Source organism: Microtus oregoni, unplaced genomic scaffold, assembly GCF_018167655.1.
Source record: "Microtus oregoni isolate MIOR12 unplaced genomic scaffold, Mior012 000072F_ref0000427, whole genome shotgun sequence".
Lineage (NCBI taxonomy): Eukaryota > Metazoa > Chordata > Mammalia > Rodentia > Cricetidae > Microtus > Microtus oregoni.
Window position 1 is genome coordinate 3,697,849 of NW_024543979.1, and position 18,075 is coordinate 3,715,923.

At 38.6% G+C, this 18,075-nt stretch overlaps 1 protein-coding gene across 6 annotated transcripts in view; it reads right to left on the reverse strand.

The window, feature by feature from the left end:
* The window catches only part of Mapk10 (mitogen-activated protein kinase 10), a 303,886-nt gene that overhangs the window by 151,334 nt on the left and 134,477 nt on the right, over positions 1-18,075 (reverse strand). The window lies entirely within an intron of this gene.

Genomic DNA, 18,075 nt, shown 5'->3' on the forward strand with positions numbered 1-18,075 from the left:
CTTTTAATTCTTTAAAATAGTGTCACTCCCTGATAACTAAGCATTCAAATATATGAGCCTATGGGAACCTTTCTTACTGAAACTATCACACCCATTGTTATATTTGAACTTATTTGTTCCCATATGCCCATTAATGTTTGACATTTGAATGCACCAATGTTGGTGTATATATACTTTTGTCATTAAAAATTCTTAATGGGTTATTTCTTTTATTAACATAGAATTGCTTTGTCAGGTGTGAGTATGGTTACATCTGCCCACACTCACATCTTATTTGCTTGTAATGTCATTTCAGTTTTACTTCTGATCCGTGTATGGCTTTGCCAGTGATGTGAGTTTCATATACACAGAAAAGAGCTGAACCATTTGTTTTTGTTGTTTGTTTCAAATTAATCAGCCAGTCCTTGTCTTTTAATTGGAAATTTAATGCCATTTACGTTTAGAGCACTAAAAGTTCCTGGTATTTTGATAGGCTTTTGTTGCTGTTATTTGTTTTGAAAATTCTTGTCTTTCTTTTTTCTCTCTTTCATTTTTAAGATTGTTGTTTTACTGGGATGTTATTTGATAGTTCCCCAATTCTGACATATTTCTTTCTTTCTAGTATGTTCATTATTTCCCAAATTCTCATGATTGTACATTTCTATGCTTCTCTCTAGGAATCTGTATAACATCTGCATTGCTATTTCAATGTTCATACATTACTTCTGTTTGGGGCAAACTTAGCAAGCCTCCATCTCTCCTCTGGTTCCAAGGGACAGCTTTTCTGGAGATAAAGGGACCTTGAGTAACAGGTATTTTCTTTCTGACCTTAAAATATCTCATTTGTAGTTCTCTTGGCCTTTAGGCTGAGAAATCTGCTGTTGTTTGGTGGATTTTCCTTTGTGGGTAACTTGACATTACTCTCAGTTGATTGATTTTAACAAAGGTACCAATAATGCATATTAAATGATCTCATCAATAAGTGATGTTGTAAAAATTGAATAGTCACACACAGAAGAATTCATCTGGACCCCTGCTCAATATAATGTAGTAATACAAAAATAGACTCAATAAATTTAGGAACAGAATGACCATAAAAGCAGAGTAAATATAAGGCAAAATAAACTAATGTAATGACATTAAACTTAAAAGCTTCTTCACAAGGAAAAAAGCAGCATAGAAGAGACAACCAGCAGAATCAAAGAAAATATCAACCCAACTATACAGATTCTAAGAGATTATGATCTAATAATCTAAACAAGTACAGTGGTTTTCAACCTGTAAGTTGTGACTCTCATATGAGTCACCTAAGGCCATCAGAAAACACAGATATCTACAATAGAATTCATAATAGTAGCAAAATTACAGTTATGAATCAGAAACAAAAATAATTTTATGATTGGCAGTCATCACAACATGAGGAACTATTATTGAAGGGTCACAGTGTTAGGAAGGTTGAGAAGCACTGGCTCAAAAGAGAAAAAATATAAAACCTACAAATGAGCAAATGCCCTGAAAACTATCAGCTGAAGGATTACAAATGATCAACACATATACTAGAAAGTCCTCACCAAACCTCATTATTAAGAAAATGCAGTTTCAAGCTTTAACAAAACTTGACCCTCAGATTTGATGACTTCTATTTTAAATGTAATGGTGGTCCTTTCTGTCAATTGTTGGCTTTATTTCCTGAGCAGACATGTCAGTTCAGAAAGCCTTTATCTACACTAATGTCTTAGAGGGTATTCCCTAATGTTTTTTTAAGCAATTTAAGTTTTCGATCTTATACTGAGGTTCTTGGTCCATTCAGAGTAGATTTTTTATGTAACAAGATAAGGACTTGTTTCATTCATTTACATGCAGATATATGGTTGTCCCAGTACCATGTGTTGAAAATGCAGTCTTTCCTCCAATGAGTGTTTTAAGTAAACAATATGTAGATTCTGCAAAAATCATGAGTAATATATCATCCAGTAACCCTTTTTAGCTCTTGAGATTTATCACATGCTAAACTCAGTCAACAATAGCAAGTACTGCATTTTAAAAAATAATGAGTAAATTTCAACTACTTCAGCTTCAAAAGTTATCTGCTAATTAGATAATTTATGTGTTTCTTAGCTTTACTAAGCCACTCCACATTGTGAATATATATCGGAACATCCTACCATGAGGCAGACATGGTGATGGATGTCTGTAATACCACACAAAAGGACTGAGAGTTCAAAGTCAATAGGGACTACAAGTGAGATACTGTCTTAAAGCAGTAAAGGGAAATATCATGCTGTACCCTATAAATAAGCAATTATTATTTATAAATGGAAAACTCATTAAAAAACAAAATTTGACTGCAAATTTCAAGATGTCATTGTTTTTTTACAGCTGGGTAATATTCCATTGTATAGCTGCATCATTCTTTTTATCCATTTTTCTTTATCCATTCTTCAGTTGAGGGGCATCAGGTTGTTTCCAGGTTCTAGCTATTATGAATAATGCTGCTGTGAACATAGTTGAGCACATGTCCTTGTGGTATAATGGAGTATCGTTTGAGTATATGCCCAAGAGTCGTATTGCTGGATCTTTAGGTAGATTGATTCCCAATTTTCTGAGAAACCACCGAACTGGTTTCCAAAGTTTGCATTCCCACCAGCAGTGGAGGAGTGTTACTTACTCCATATCCTCTCCAACATAGGCTGTCATTAGCATTTTTTTATTCTTAGCCATTCTGAGAGGTGTAAGATGGTATCTCAGAGTCAGTTTGATTTGCAGTTCCCTGATAACTAAGGATGTTGAGCAATTCTTTAAATGTCTTTCAGTCATTTGAGATTCTTCTGTTGAAAATTCTTTGTTTTGATCTGCACCTTATTTTTTATTAGGTTATGTGGTAATTTTATGTTTAGTTTCTTGAGTTCTTTATATATTTTGGAGATTAGCCCTCTGTTAGATGTGGACTTGGTAAAAATCTTTTTCCATTATATAGGCTGCTGTTTTGTTTTATTGACAGTGTCAAAGGCTACATTAGTAAATGCTGAAGCACAATGGTCTGTTCATAGTGAGCTTATGCGCAAATCAATTCCACAACAGTTATTATTTAAAGGGATATTTATTTAGGGGGGTAAAACTCACGAAACACCAACCGTCAGGAAAGGAGCCTAGTCGCCCGAGCAGGAACCAAGCACCAGAAACAAGAGAGCGGGCCGAGGCTTGCTGCTCTTTTTTAAAGATATATAGACCACACCCCAGTGGGCTGGTATATCAGCAGCTATTGGCTGAAGGAGCGGAAGGCGCTCCTGCAGCTCAATGGGCTCTTACTTCAGCGACTATTGGCTGAAGGGGCGGAAGGTCCTCCCACAGCAGAGAGCCACACATCTCCTTTATAGACACAGTCTCATACATAAACAATTAGCACATTGCATCACTAAAAATGGAAGCCCCCTGACTGTCAACCACAAAGACTAAAACCAGAAAGTATTGATGACCTCAAGATCATTTTTATTCAAATTATTTATTATATATCATCATTCATATCATTCACTTCATATTTTAAAAGTCATCCTAAGTCCACCACATTGAATCAGTGAAGAATATGCATCCTACAAATATTTATCAGTATCCATTTTGTGTTAGTCACTGTAGTGGGGACTCGTGGGTAAAAATAAATAACTCAAAGTTTAAAAGCTAAAATTAATGCCTATAAGGAATTCTCATTAAATAACATATTGTATATATAAATGCTTATATTAAAGTTCTAAAAGTTCAAATTTTTTATTAAATAATTTCTTATTTGCCCAAGAATGCATCTTGAAAATATTAATTGCAACACAGAGTGACATATTAATAACCTTTAAGTGAGAAAAAGAAATAAAACTTTAGGCATTTAGATTAAAAAGCAAAATTAAATCTTAATTCCACTGAACAAGTATATTATTGCTTTAATTATGCATCGTCAGAATAGCAAGGGCAGTAGGGACTATTAATTAGGTGAAATGTCAACTTGCATCCTACAGAGGTGATGAACTTACACGAACAAATCCATCCCTTAAATGATGTGGAAAATCTAACAATATAATGAGAAGAATATATTCAGAGGTCACTTTATCTTCCAGTCACTTAGCAACTGAATTGGAATGAAGAGGGCAAAAGGGAAATGATTTGTAAAAATAATTAACTCTAAACTCTGTGCGAACGATAAGTGGAAAGGAGGCTGGAACACGAAATAGCTTCAGACAGCTCTTCTGGCAGAAGGATTATCTCTGCAGAAGCCCCTGCTCCCGACAGCTACCATCCCTCCTAATTCACACAGTTCTCTGTCCTCTCTGCTCTCCTCCTCTGATTCCTAAGCCTCATGACACACTTGCAAACCCACTCTGTCACAGTCTGTCTTCTGATTTGGGGCAGATTGTTGGCAGCCCCTTTTGCAGGTAAAATATCAAATATCACACACAAGTGCACACATACACAAATACACGTGCATCCACATGCACATTTACATGCACACATCCAAACACACATGCACATGCACACACATACACACACTCCTTTAAATTCTAAAGGAAAGCGCATTACTACAAACTTGGATCACAACTGCAGTTGGAGACTCCACTTAGCTTACAAGTCTTTCTTTTTTTAATTGCTAGTCATACAACATAGAGTGGATAGGGGGAGAAACATATTCAGGCATGGTCCACTAAAAATAATATCATGGTTCAATGTTTCAAACAGAGTAAGACATAGTTTCTACTGAAGTCAGTGTTATCTTAATTTATTCCTTCTGCCTTTTTAATAATAACTTTATTTAAGAGAATATTTCTTATAATAATGATTGTTATTTTAGAGAATATGTAAATATTCACTATCATTTCAAAGTAATTAATAATTTTGAGTACATTAAATTAAGCTGCCTGTAACCATTAAAAGGTCATTTATTTAATGATAATATGAGTTAATAGGGGACTGTAGTTTTTTAGAAAATTAAATATTTTACAACCTGGAGATACACTATCTACATTCTTAGAAGGAAATGGTTTTAAATGCCTGCTAACATTAACCAAAGCACACTAGATACTGCATACTAACTAAAGATACCAGAGCAATGATTTGCTCAATGTAATCACTTTTGAGTAATAAATTAATCATTCCTTACTTCCTTTCTAATTATGGGTATATAAAATACAGCACACTACATTATCATACTGCATAAAGCCATATTTACTTTTACAACACTCATGCTTACAAATTTTAACCATAACCATCTAAGCTACGTACGCTGAGTTGCACTTTTAAAATATGCCTCATGTGAATGCCAACTAAAAACTGCTAGTATTAAAACATTGTAAACAAATAAATGTCATTTTAATATGGCCCAGGACAAAATAAGGTGCCATGCTATATAATCTCAGTTTAGTTGACTTTCACTAGTGACATTTCAGGATGAAGTGAAATGTCAGACCAAGTAAATGAGATCAAATAAGGCATTAAAAGGCTGGCATGTGTTTAGCCAATGCCTATAAGGGTTCCTTATGCCAAGTGTTCCATCTGCCATATATTTTAGAAGGATGCAATATGCTAAAGTGCATGTGCTTTGATGAACTGAATAATGAGCAATGTTGGAAATAGAAGACCATTATAGGAGTGATGCAACTTCCAAATAATGTAAGAAGCAGAAATGCACTCTTCTCTTCAAAGCAGAACCAAATCCTTATGTGTTGTTAGTTAGGAACAGTAGGAGACAATGAGCAAGGGCATGAGGGCAAGGATCCTCTGAGTTCTAGTGAGCATATTTAATGCTTGAAAACTATGTTCTTCCCCTTTGCAGAGAGTTAGTATATGATTAACCTGCTAGCACTTAGCAGGGAGGGTGTGTGTGTGTGTGTGTGTGTGTGTGTGTGTGTGTGTGTTTCATGTGTGTTTCAAATTAAAAATGCAGGATTGGAGACTAGTGAGATGGCTCAAGAGATAAAGCACTTGCCTTGCAAGCCTGAGGGTCTGAGTTCAGAGCCCCAGCACCCATGTAAATTTCAGGTGGATGGAGTGGCCCACCTGAAGTTCCCATGCTCAGTAATAAAAATGGACTCCCCATAGCAAGCTTGCTACATAGACTAGCTGTATCAGTAAACTCTGGGCTTCACATGAGTGACTTTGCCTCAGTGACTAAGAGAGAGAATAATGAGGACTTCATGTCAGCCTACAATCCCCACATGCATTCTCCCTTGAATCCATGTTCATTTGAATGTGTTTATATACATGCATGCACAGCACATACACACATATACACATGTGAACAAAAAGGCCATTTGAATGCTTTCAGAGTACAAGATTCTTTGCACACAAATGTGCATGCATGTGTGTAGCAGGAATAATAAAAACCCAAAGACAGATATTGCATTCAACCTGAAGAACATAAAAGCAGTCAGCCTCGGCTCCTACCCCTCTACCTCAGACTGAAATGGTGATCTAGCTTCCAGGAATCCTCCTAATGAGACTGTACCTGAGAGCTCTCTACTCCCATCCTTTCTAGTGCTGAAATTAAAGGCATGCACCAATACCACCCAGTTTCTATGGCAAACTAGTATGGCTACTGTAATGTAGGATTCCTCTATGTATACTGTGATTGCCATTGATTAATAAAGAAACTGCTTTATGGGTCTATAGCAGGGCAGAACAGAGATAGACAGGGAAAACTAAACTGAATGCTGGGAGAAAGAAGACAGAGTCAAGAGACACTATGTAACCACTGCCAGGAACAGACAAGCCAGAACCTTGCCAGTAAGTCACAACCATGAGACGAAACACAGATTAATAGAAATGGGTTAAATTAAAATGTAAGCGTTAGTTTAGCCAATAAGAAGCTAGAGCTAATGGCCCAAGCTGTGATTTAACTAATACAGTTTCTGTGTGGTTATTTGGGAGTCTGGGAAGCCAGACTCTGCCTCTGAAAATGGTCTGTCAGTTACTCTAGGCCTTAGCCAAAGTTGGTTGCTTCAACATTACTAATGAAAGTTTGAGTGACTGTCCAGGCAACAAGATGTCTCTGTCAATTCTAGAGTTTTGGAAGTTGCTTAAGGTATACTTCCTGTTTAACTTAGGTAATATTATATCATTCTAACATTTAGTTAAAGGCAAGCATCCCTTTCTGCTTATCTCATTATTTTTGCCTAATCTTTTAAACTTTTATTCTGTATAAAGTTTAATTCTATATTTTTAAGGTGTCACTTCTAGGAGAAAGAATTCATGTACCATTAAAGATTGTTCATAGAGATAAAAATTAATATTTAGACTTAATAAACTGAATCAAAATATTTTAAAAGTCATTGTAAGGATGAACTAGCAAAACTCTTAAAGTCAGGCTTGACCAAAGAACATGTGTGACTTTGTCCTGTACATGAGACTTTGTAATAAAGTGTAGCTTATTTTTGTAGCCTTTGAAGACCAGAAAAAGTAAGCAAGATGAAAAATCTGTTTTTGTGGAAAACAAATGGGTGTGAAGCAAGGTCCAGCCTCTGACTGGAGGGAAGGACTGGGCTATCTCTTCTCTCTGCCTCCTGTGAGGTAGCAGACACTCAGTGCCAGGAAGCATCACCTCCAAGATGTAGTGCAGGCTTCTTTGTTTTTAAGAAAGTGAAGTGACCCACCCTACACCTGTTTGCATGCCTATGCCATTGTGTATAATGTGTAAGCAGTAGTGTGTGTAATCGATGCCTCACCCCACAGGCAATCTTCTGCAGAAGTAAGCCTCTAACCGACCATCTCCACCTGCCAAGCTAGCTGCTTACAGAATTGAGAAGAATGGTCCTGTGAGGACTACTGGGAATGGGCATACAGGGTGAGCTTCATGTTTGACCTTTCAAAGAAGTGATTACACAGGGCGGTCATAGTTAAGTCATAAGCTGTGCTGACTTGCAGGCTGCTAACCCCTTCCTCGTTCAGTCAGAGAGCCTAATTCAAGGGAATAAGTGAGAGTGACTGAATGGGGCCTGGACAGGAAGCACTGAGTTCCCTGGCCTCTTCATATGAGCATTGTGGTATCACCTGCACACATACATGTACATCACACACTACACATACACAACAAGTTCATTTACTCATGTCCACCCTGCTTATCTTGCTCTCTACATGCATTCTCTAAACAATTCAGAAATCAGAGAGAATTTATTATCTGAACTGGATCCATAAAATGGCAACTAAGGACCAGTGTATTAATAATAAACACAGCAAATTGGTAATGTGACATGTCTTTACTTGAGGTAAGTTCAAGTCTGAGGACTGAAAATGATAAGCAGGAAAGATTACCCCAAATATGGCCTTCTACACAAAAAGATGACCTAACGCAACAGAACCATCCTTCATTTCTTATACTCAATTTCAAATTTAAGAAATAAGGTCAGACAGTCCCACCTCTGGAAATGGGAAATTTTAAATATGCCCAAAATAAATTTCAACTGGCTATCACACAGTAGGAAGTCTGAAGTTAATAGCGTGGTGTGTATATAAAGGAGCTGAGCGAAAGCACTCTGAATGTCTCTTCCACAAAGAAATGATGAGCTTCTGAGAAAATGGATATATTTAACCTGACTCAAATATTACACAATGTATACATGTATCAAAGAGTTATACAGAACTCAGCAAATAAGCATAAATTTTATGTCTCAATGCCTCAGTTTAAAAACAAGCTTAATTTTATAAGATTTTATTTATGTATGTATATATATATATGCATGGATGATTTTACATGTTCCATGTATGTGTAGGTGCCTACATGCCTGTACATGTGTGTAGTTGCCTGCATGACTTTACATGTATCATGTGTGTATAGGTGCCTACATGACTATACATGTGTGTAGGTGCCTATGTGACATTATATGTACATATGTGTAGGTGCCTGCAAGACTTTGCATGTACCATATGTGCATAGGTGCCTACAGAAGTCAAAAGAGAACTAGGTAGTTATGAGATGCCCTATGTAGGTGCTAGGAACTAAACTTGAGTCCTCTATAAAATTCAATGTTTGCAGTGTGCTCTGCTAGGGGGATCACTAGCAGAAAGGTCATTTGATAAGTGTACTTTCTGTGCAGGAAATGGTCTCCAGGAGTCCTGGCAGTGCTGTCTTTAGGAAGGCTTCAAACCTGGACTCTTGGCGAGTGCTTATAAACCTGAATTCATGGTGGTTTGCCTGTGTTCTGTGTTTCCAGCACTTGTAATAGCATCACAGACTTTTGCCAGAGCAAGGTGCATGTGATGGGTGCCTTCTCTCCTTCTGAGGCTCAAGTTTTTGGAACATACAAAGCAGGGAGTCCTCTGTGCCAATCCCCAAAGGAGTGCCTTGGGCACTGAGTCTCTAAGGAGCCTCCCTTGTAGACATGTTATCAGAATTCATTGGAGAAATTAGACAATTTCCTGTAAGACTTCCCTCTGAGGTCACCTGTGGCGAGTACCCCTCACACTCTTCCCAGTCTTCTCCTCTTGCTAATTTACTTATGTCTCTTCTCTGTGCATGCCCTAGCTGAGAGTACTGCTATTTATTTTGAGTCTTAAGAGTCCTGACAGCACCAACATAGTTTCCGTATTTGTTCAGTAAATAGGAGAGAACGAATATATCATTTATTCCACATTCTAAATTTGTATTTAATAGTTACTAAAAGAATACTGACATATATTGAATATGAACATAGTACTTATCTAGTATATTTAAAGTCAACAAGGACAAAAAATACAATTAGACTTATTAGATAAAACAATTAAGAGGGAAAACTTAGAGAAATTAGTGTATCCTTGGTACCTACACACAAATACCATTGCTAAGTTTCTCTTCTGTGTATTTTCTATAAAATTTACATGACTGTACTCTCTTTTAGCTATATAAACATGACTGTGGATGCAGAAATATAAATGTCACTTTTACACATATATGTGTACTTAGAGTAGAGATAAAGATAAATGTCTAATGATTTTTCTGTGTAATTGAAAGAAACGTTTTGATTACAAAGCATGTAGGGTGATTCAAGGTCTTTGCCATCACAGTTAATAAATGTAGAATTGATTTTTGTGGTTGATGATCTCAATCCTCCTATGTAACTAAGAATGTCCTTAACTACTAGTTTCCCTGCCTCTGCCTCCCAAGTGCTGGGATTGCATGTACTATTGTGCCCAACTGGAATTCTACTTTATATTGAAAGTATGTTTTCATTATATAGGTGTTCCTGGCTTTCAGTATGAACTACACACTTGACATTCATTGACTTGAGCCAGGCAGGAATGATCATGTAGCAACAGAATGTAAGCCTGCAGACATGGCAGGTGGAACACTGTCTCAACTATGACTGAGTGTCTAACTATTCCCTGCTTATTCTCCACGCAGAGCTTTCTGTGTAAAGTTGTATCTCAGAACCTTAGTAAATTTTAACATTATTAAATGATGCTAAATACAACAAGTCACAGGAGAAACAAAAGAAAAATAACAAGGCATATTATTAGTGATGGGTAAAGGGGCGAGGCATCCTGAATGTTTTTACCACAAAGAAATGGTAAGTTATATGGCAATATATTGGACAATTGTGTTGTTTAGTACAAGGTTGGAAAGCCATTTCCATTCCACAGTGAGAATAAATTCCTAAAGAGTTTAATAAGACTGTCCCTGAACATTTAACAATACCATTTCAAAAGGTTATAGGCCCCATGTGTAAAATGTTTGTTCCCTAGGCACTGCAGAGCCAATTCACCTGGCTTCACTTGGTAGAGGATTTTCATTAGTTTTGAAGCATTATTTTTCATGTTTTTAAAAACACGGTTTTATGTCCCATAATAATGACTTGTGAATGCTACAGTTTCTCTTGTCCATCCTGGTAATGGAGAACCATTGACGAACCAGAAGTCGGAAGGGGGTCTCTCACACTACATCTGCGCATTTATTCTCCTGAGGGTGATGAAAGTATAAATGACTGCTTTTAGATATGAAAATGGTTTGAGAGAAAAGACATGTAAATATTATTATCCTCACATCTCTAGGAATATTTTCTGGCAGTCACATCCATTGTAAGGTAAGGCATATCCTAAAATAACTAGACTCAATGTGGCCATTATGTATAGAGCCCAACCAAGAACCTTCAAATATTTTCAGAGTAAATTTACTCACAAAGGGACAGAAGCAAACCACAGATGGGTATGAACTATAAATAAGACCTAGCTCTCCATCTTGCATGTCTGACCTAACCTCTCCAGCTCCACCTCTTGTTTGTCTTCACTTCATATTTTATCTTCACCCTAAAATGTTAATGGTGTCTGTCCTACAAAAGTCCTGAGACTTGGAACTTGGTTTGGGCAGGTACTATGGGACACATGGACATGAGCATAACTGTGGGGAAGAAGTGGATTTTCACAGACCAGAAACTGGACTCACAGCCACTTATATCTGCCTAGAGGGGAGGACCAAGGCCACTCATGAATTGAAGGAGAAAGTATGACCTAAATCCCCTTTTTTTGGGTATTTTTCTAGAAAGGAATGCATGAGGGCAAGGTCGATATACTATGTAAACTTGGTAGTTTAAGCAGTTTTTGAGGGCATGCACCTACAGAAACTGTCATCTATTGTCTATTGCTGATTTAAATCAAGGGGAGTATAAGTGTAGTATGCTGTTTATAAACTTAACGTTTGGCATTGTAGGCTCTGGAATGGCTAGTTTGTAATGAAAGGTCCATGTGGAAGTGAGTTGGCCAAGCTTTGTGTTTGAGATTGGGTTCCTTGTGAGCAGTGATGACGCACAACACGACTCTCCAGTAGCTGTGCTAGTCTAACTGACTAAGTAACTAAGCAACAGGACCATGTATAGATCAAAGGACAGCCGCACTCACTCTTAGTCTACAAGAGCTCGGAGAGCCTGTTCCAGAAACCTAAGCAGATAGTCTGTGTAATGGAAAACCTCTAGTCCCACTAGACTCCAGCTAAAGGTTGCCCACCAACATCCCAGTGATTGTGGGATGATTTTGATACAAAGAACCCAACTGAGTCCCAGGGGTAAGGGCAAAATCACATTGCAGGACTCAGAGTCCAGTTTCTTCATGCTCCAGCCTCCCCAAATATAATGAACAAACACAACAGAGATAAGCTCACCTGCTCAAATATGTGTGATATGGCGTGAACATAGTATCAATGAACTGAAATTTGTTAATTGTGAAATAAAAAAATAACCACTACAAAAATTTCAAATGACAACAGTATGGGTGTGAGGAAATCATTAAAACATGAACCCGTTGTACTTGACAGTGAATGAGAACCGCTTTTAACACAGAGAAGCATCCTACAGCCCTACGGGAACCCAGTCACATCTCTTATTCGATACCTGAATGCAATGTGTGCCACTTGCTAAGGAAGTTAGCAAATAATAGTCTGCTGAAAATGCAGAAAGAAATTGCTTTTAATGGACATAATTTGAAATATTAAATATGTGATCTGTAAGAAGAGGAATGGAATGAGAATTTGATACTATGAGAAACCACAGGTGTGATATCATTTGCAAATTAAAACTAAGATGATATGTCTACAGAATATTCATTTGTTGCCTGAACTAACCAGTAGTGTTTAGAAAAAATGCACTCCAGGTTTTATGTTCATTTGATAGAGAGCCAAATTCAGTTTGGTTGATTACAAAACGTAGCTCTCAGTGAGTACTGAATTTCTTTAAAGAAATCCTTAATCTCATTTTTAATGGGAGATTGGACATGAGAACTAAGCGAATTGTGAATCCACTGTGGACTGTTGTGGGTATGACAACAACACAAGCATCTAGGAGTGCCCAGGATAGGAATAACTGGAGAACTGCCATAAACAGCTGTCCATGCCTGCTCAAGCGCTGCTGGGTGTGGATGATGATGATGATGATGATGATGGTGGTGGTGGTGGTGGTGGTGGTGGTGGTGATGATGATGATGATGATGATGATGGTGGTGATGGTGGTGGTGGTGGTGGTGATGGTGGTGGTGGTGGTGATGATGATGATGATATGATGGTGATGGTGATGATGATGAGGAGGAGGAGGAGGAGAAGGAGGAGGAGGAGGAGGATATGACTTTAAATGAGAACAACATCTCAGAAGGCTTCTGGCAGCTCTGCTCAAAAGAAGGCGAGGTGTTTGTGCAGATCTTGCCAACCCAGAGTTGGCTTCCATTTTTTTCTTTAAAAAACAGACTAGCTCTATGAACTTTTATCTATGAAATATACCTTATGAATATGCTGGTTGCAGGTGAGAGACCGTGAGCATAAGTTATTTAAATATTGGTCTGCATCACTCACCAACATCACACTTCAGAATTAATCTCACCATCCCTCATTATTGAGGATCAGGATGCTGGACACAATCAGCTCACTAATTTCTTTACCAGTTAAATAACTTTTAAAATTATTTCCTTAAAATCTCCCTGGATTTATTCACCTTCATTTTTATGCAGTTTAAGTTCCAGCAAAAGGTGGGTGGTCCTTGGACTTCCTACAGGTCAGGGAACCCTGATTGCTCTTCGGGCTGATGAGGGAGAGGGACTTGATCGGGGGAGGGGGAGGGAAATGGGAGGCGGTGGCGGGGAGGAGGCAGAAATCTTTAATAAATAAATAAATTAAAAAAATGTTACAACCTCAGTACTTTTAATCCCCAAATATCATGTAACAACACATAGTAAACATTTTTATAGCCCAATTTTATAACCCAGACTTTATATCCCAGCAATTATAAAGTCCCTGTACTTTTAAATACCTGCTTAGTTCTCTTTCTGCTTTATTAACGGCCTTTTTTATCTTCTCAGAAAGAGTAGTGGTTCAATAGCTCTGGGAAAAGTGATCTGAAAATATAGACCTAACATGTCTAGAGATGGGATACTGAATGAATGGCATGGTGCTATTTACATCAAGATAGTTCCTTCATAAATTAATATGCTTTCGAATTCCTTACTTCAACCAATGCCAACAACATCAACCTTTTGGGAGAGGGTTTTAAAGGTGGAATAAATCTCCCTGGTCATTAGCATAAACTCTACACCGTGTCCTATCATTTTATTGCAGATATTTATGATGCAGACTTTATGATTATCCTTGAAGAGTTTTCACTGGCTATGTAAAAGCAGTCACAGACAAAATGCATAAACTCTTTAGACATATTTACGCGCACACACGTGTACACACATGCATACACACACACAAAGATCTGTTCCTGCTGGAGTGGAACGTGCTGGTCAAACCCCAATGGATCAAAAAGCAAGCAGTTTCTGTCTACAAGCCCCAAAGTCTTTGATGTCCCTGTACGTTTCATGCAAGCCTGCTCCCATCAAAGTGAAGCTACAGTGATTATTTCCATATTCCAGATGAAGACGAGAGAGAAGTAAAATTGTTTCCCAATGCCCCAAACAGTAACAGTCAGGTCCAAATTTGTGACTTCAATCTCCTGAGCTGTTGATTGCACAGAAATTATCATGTGACCTGACTTTGTTCAAGATCAGACATGACAAAAAAAAATCAGTACATAGACCTAAGGCATGGAAACATGCATATATAGTGAGCTAGTGTGAATTAAACAACAGCTACATACATACGATTCAGCTAATAAGTGAAGTCAGAATAAATGATGGTTATGCAAACCTTAGTCATAAGGATAATTAAACTCTAAGTGGTCTTCTTTAGGCCTGGCTTTGTGTTCTTTTGGTTTCAGTTACACATCATCTGAAAATATTACAGGGAAAATCCAGAGTGGGGAAACAGTTTATAAGATTTAAATTGTGTCGTGCGGCAGTGGCATATACCCTTAATCCTAGCACTTAGTAGGCAGAGACAGGCAAATCTCTGTGGGTTCAAGGCCAGCCTTGTCTACAGAGCGAGTTCCAGGACAGCCTGTCTTGAAAACAAAAGCAAACGATAACAACAGAAAAGATTTAAATTGCATGATTTTCTAAGCATGATGAAATCTTACACCATCCCATTCTACCCCACCACGACCCTGAATCCACACTTTCTCCAGCACATCTGTGTTACATGCTCTGCCTGCCTCTGTAATGTTAGCTGTCAGGGCCCTGGCCACACTAACACCCTGCTTATGTGCAAAAGGCCTCTTATGTCAGCGACCGCCGGGCGAGTGATACTTGCAAGTTTATTCCAATATATCGCCACTTTACTTATTACTGCTAAAGTATTACTATGCCTGATTCATTTGCTTAATTGTAAGCATGCTTGCATATTTGTAGAGAGAAAAACATACCATATGTAGAGTTTACTATGACCTGCAGCTTGAAGCCTTATTGAAATTAATAGAGCATACCCCTGCTAGATAAGGGTGAGGGGAGCTCTGTAGTCTAGGAGAGTGCTGGCTTTGAGGTACCCAGCCGTCGAGTGCACCAGTTCTCTGTCACAAAGACGTCTGAATGTATATGCCTCCATCACTCTGCTTCATCTGAGTCGTCACTCTCCCACCCAGAGTTAACCCAGCACAGTTAGATAGGTGCTTGGCAGTGCCCCATCGGAACGGCAGGATGTGTTCTGAGCCGGCTGGATGTGCTCTGGTAAAACGTTTGGTGGTGGCATTGGTAATTCTGCTTGTCTGAACACGAGCTTAAGTGAGAAGATCCCATCTGTGGAAGAGACGGGAGAGCGTGCTTCCCACCCATCTGACTCAGCTCCCGCCTGTGCAAGGCAACTTCCCGAGCCATGACTGATGGAGGAAGGTCATTGGCTAATAAAGGCACTGCCCTGGCCCATTTTATTGGTTAGAGGATAGGTGGGAGGAGTAAACAGAACAGGACTCTGGGAGGAAGAGGAAGTGAGCTCAGAGTCTCGACAGCTCTCCTCTCCGGAGCAGACGCCTGAGAGAGACGCCATGCCCCGCTCCCGGGATGAAGCTCTGACCCAGGATGGACTAGGCTGGAATCTCCCCGGTAAGCGCACCTTGGGGTGCTACATACAGATGATTAGAGGTGGGCTAAATTAATATGTGAGAATTAGCCTAGAAGAGAATGGGCCAGGCAGTGTTTGGAGGAATACAGTGTCCGTGTAATTATTTCGGGGCATAAGCTAGCTGAGCAGGCGGCCTGGGTGCTGGGGACGCAGCCCCGCAGCCCTTATTACTTCATATGGCGCCCACGTGGACAACTGAATCTACAGAAAGCCTGAAAAAGCTTGGGAAAGAGTAAAGCATGTTTTCTTGATAGTGACAATTTCTCGGATCTACTCTGCTTGCTAGAGGCAAGCAAGCGCCTCATCTGAGAGAGGCTTCCTGACTCAGCTTTAGCTGCAAAACCCTGCAGCTCATTAAGAGTTCCTGCCACGAAACACTTAAACGGTGTTGACGAAAAGCTGAACATATGCTTTTCGGTTTTCAGCCATAGCAGGAAAAAAGCTGCGCCGTTTAAAAATGCTGGCTTTCTGGGCCATCCTGCCAGGGCAAACTCTGACTGTTTGAGGCAGGAGGGCCGGCTACCTAGAGAGGACTTGAGTGTTGTCTGTTGTAGCTCAGTTGCTGGCAGGGACCTTGAAATGCCATACAGTTGTGGCAGTAAACATGGCTACAGCCTGTATATCCGCCATGAGGCTGGAAAGCTAAGGAATGGACTGGATCTAGCTGGCAAAGCCACGCCTTTAGTCCTACTGAGATTGCTTGGTAAATTAAAGATTCATGTGGTCAGAAAAAGAGAGATATACAGTAAAGAGAGATTCAAAGACAAAGAAAATTTTTAAATGGTTTACAGTGTGTTAAAAATATATGCAGACTAAAAGTTGAAGTTCTTAAAGTAAAAAAAAAAAAAAGGAAGAGAGTTGTTATGTGTGGTAGCACATGCCTTTAATCCCAGTGCCTAGAAGGCAGAGACAAAGAGATCTCTGTGAGTTCAAGGTGTAGTAGTGTACACCTTTAATCCTGAATGCCTGGGAGGCAGAGACAGGCGGATCTTTGAGAGTTCAAAGACAGCCTGGTCTACAGAGTTACTTCAGGTCAAAGATACAGAGAACCTGTCTCAAAAAGCAAAGAGTTAAAAGTAAAAATAAACAAAATAGAGGTTAAAACAAAGCTGCACAAAGATGGAAAATACACAGAGACTTTTGATACTGTATGCTATTATGCTCTCTTTGAACTGTTTAAATGCTGAGGAAGGAGAAACAGATGCTAAAAGATATTTATTTATAAATACTGCTGAACTAATCCAACATAGATATTATGAATTTGGATCTAAGGATATGATACTTTGGAAAGGAGTTTCTTATTTTGTTTTCACAGAGGATGAGACGCTGTTCATTTCTTCTATTCCGATTTGGTATGATGGACCACGCCCTCCTGAAGGGTTGGTGTGAACGCCTTCAAAAAATTGCTTCGCTCAACTGCCAACTGAGATGAAACTAGCACACAGGTTATACCATGAAAGACCAAATTAACGACGCCCCCATTCAGCAGGAAGCAGTTTGGAGAGAAATAACTGCGCCCAAATTCCCAAAAAATGTTTATAAATGTTCTTTTACATTTAAAGGGGGATATGATATAGATATGAATAATTTGCATTAGTATAGATTTTGCTTTATTGATAGCGATTTAAGGTCAATTTTGTTAAATGTATATGTATTTCTGATATTGATTAAGGTATTGTGATTGTGTAGTTCATTTAAAAATGTAATGTATATAGGTAGTTAATAGATAATCATAATAGTCAAGTTTGTAGTCATGTTAGTTAGATTTTCTAGATATATAGAGATATATTTTAGATAGACATTCTTCATGTCTTTCAAAGATTACAGAAGAGGACATTTAATGTTTTAATAACTGAGGACTTTTCATGACAATGAGACACTCTGCTCCTGGCAGCACCAATCTATTTCAAGAGGAAGATGGGCATCGAAGAGGCTCGTTATGGAGTTTTGATAGCCATTTGGGCAAGAAACTGCTCTTGCCTGGACTATTGCATAAACTGGACACAGAGAACCCGCAGAGAGAGGACTACTGAACTTGCCTAAGGTGAGATGATCTTTTGGGGTTCCTGATTCATGAAAGAGTCTGCGAGACATTCTGCAGGACACAACAGATAGTGACTGAACTGACTTTGAATTTTCCTGCTTTATGGAAATGTCTGCTGGATACCTTGGGCCTGAAG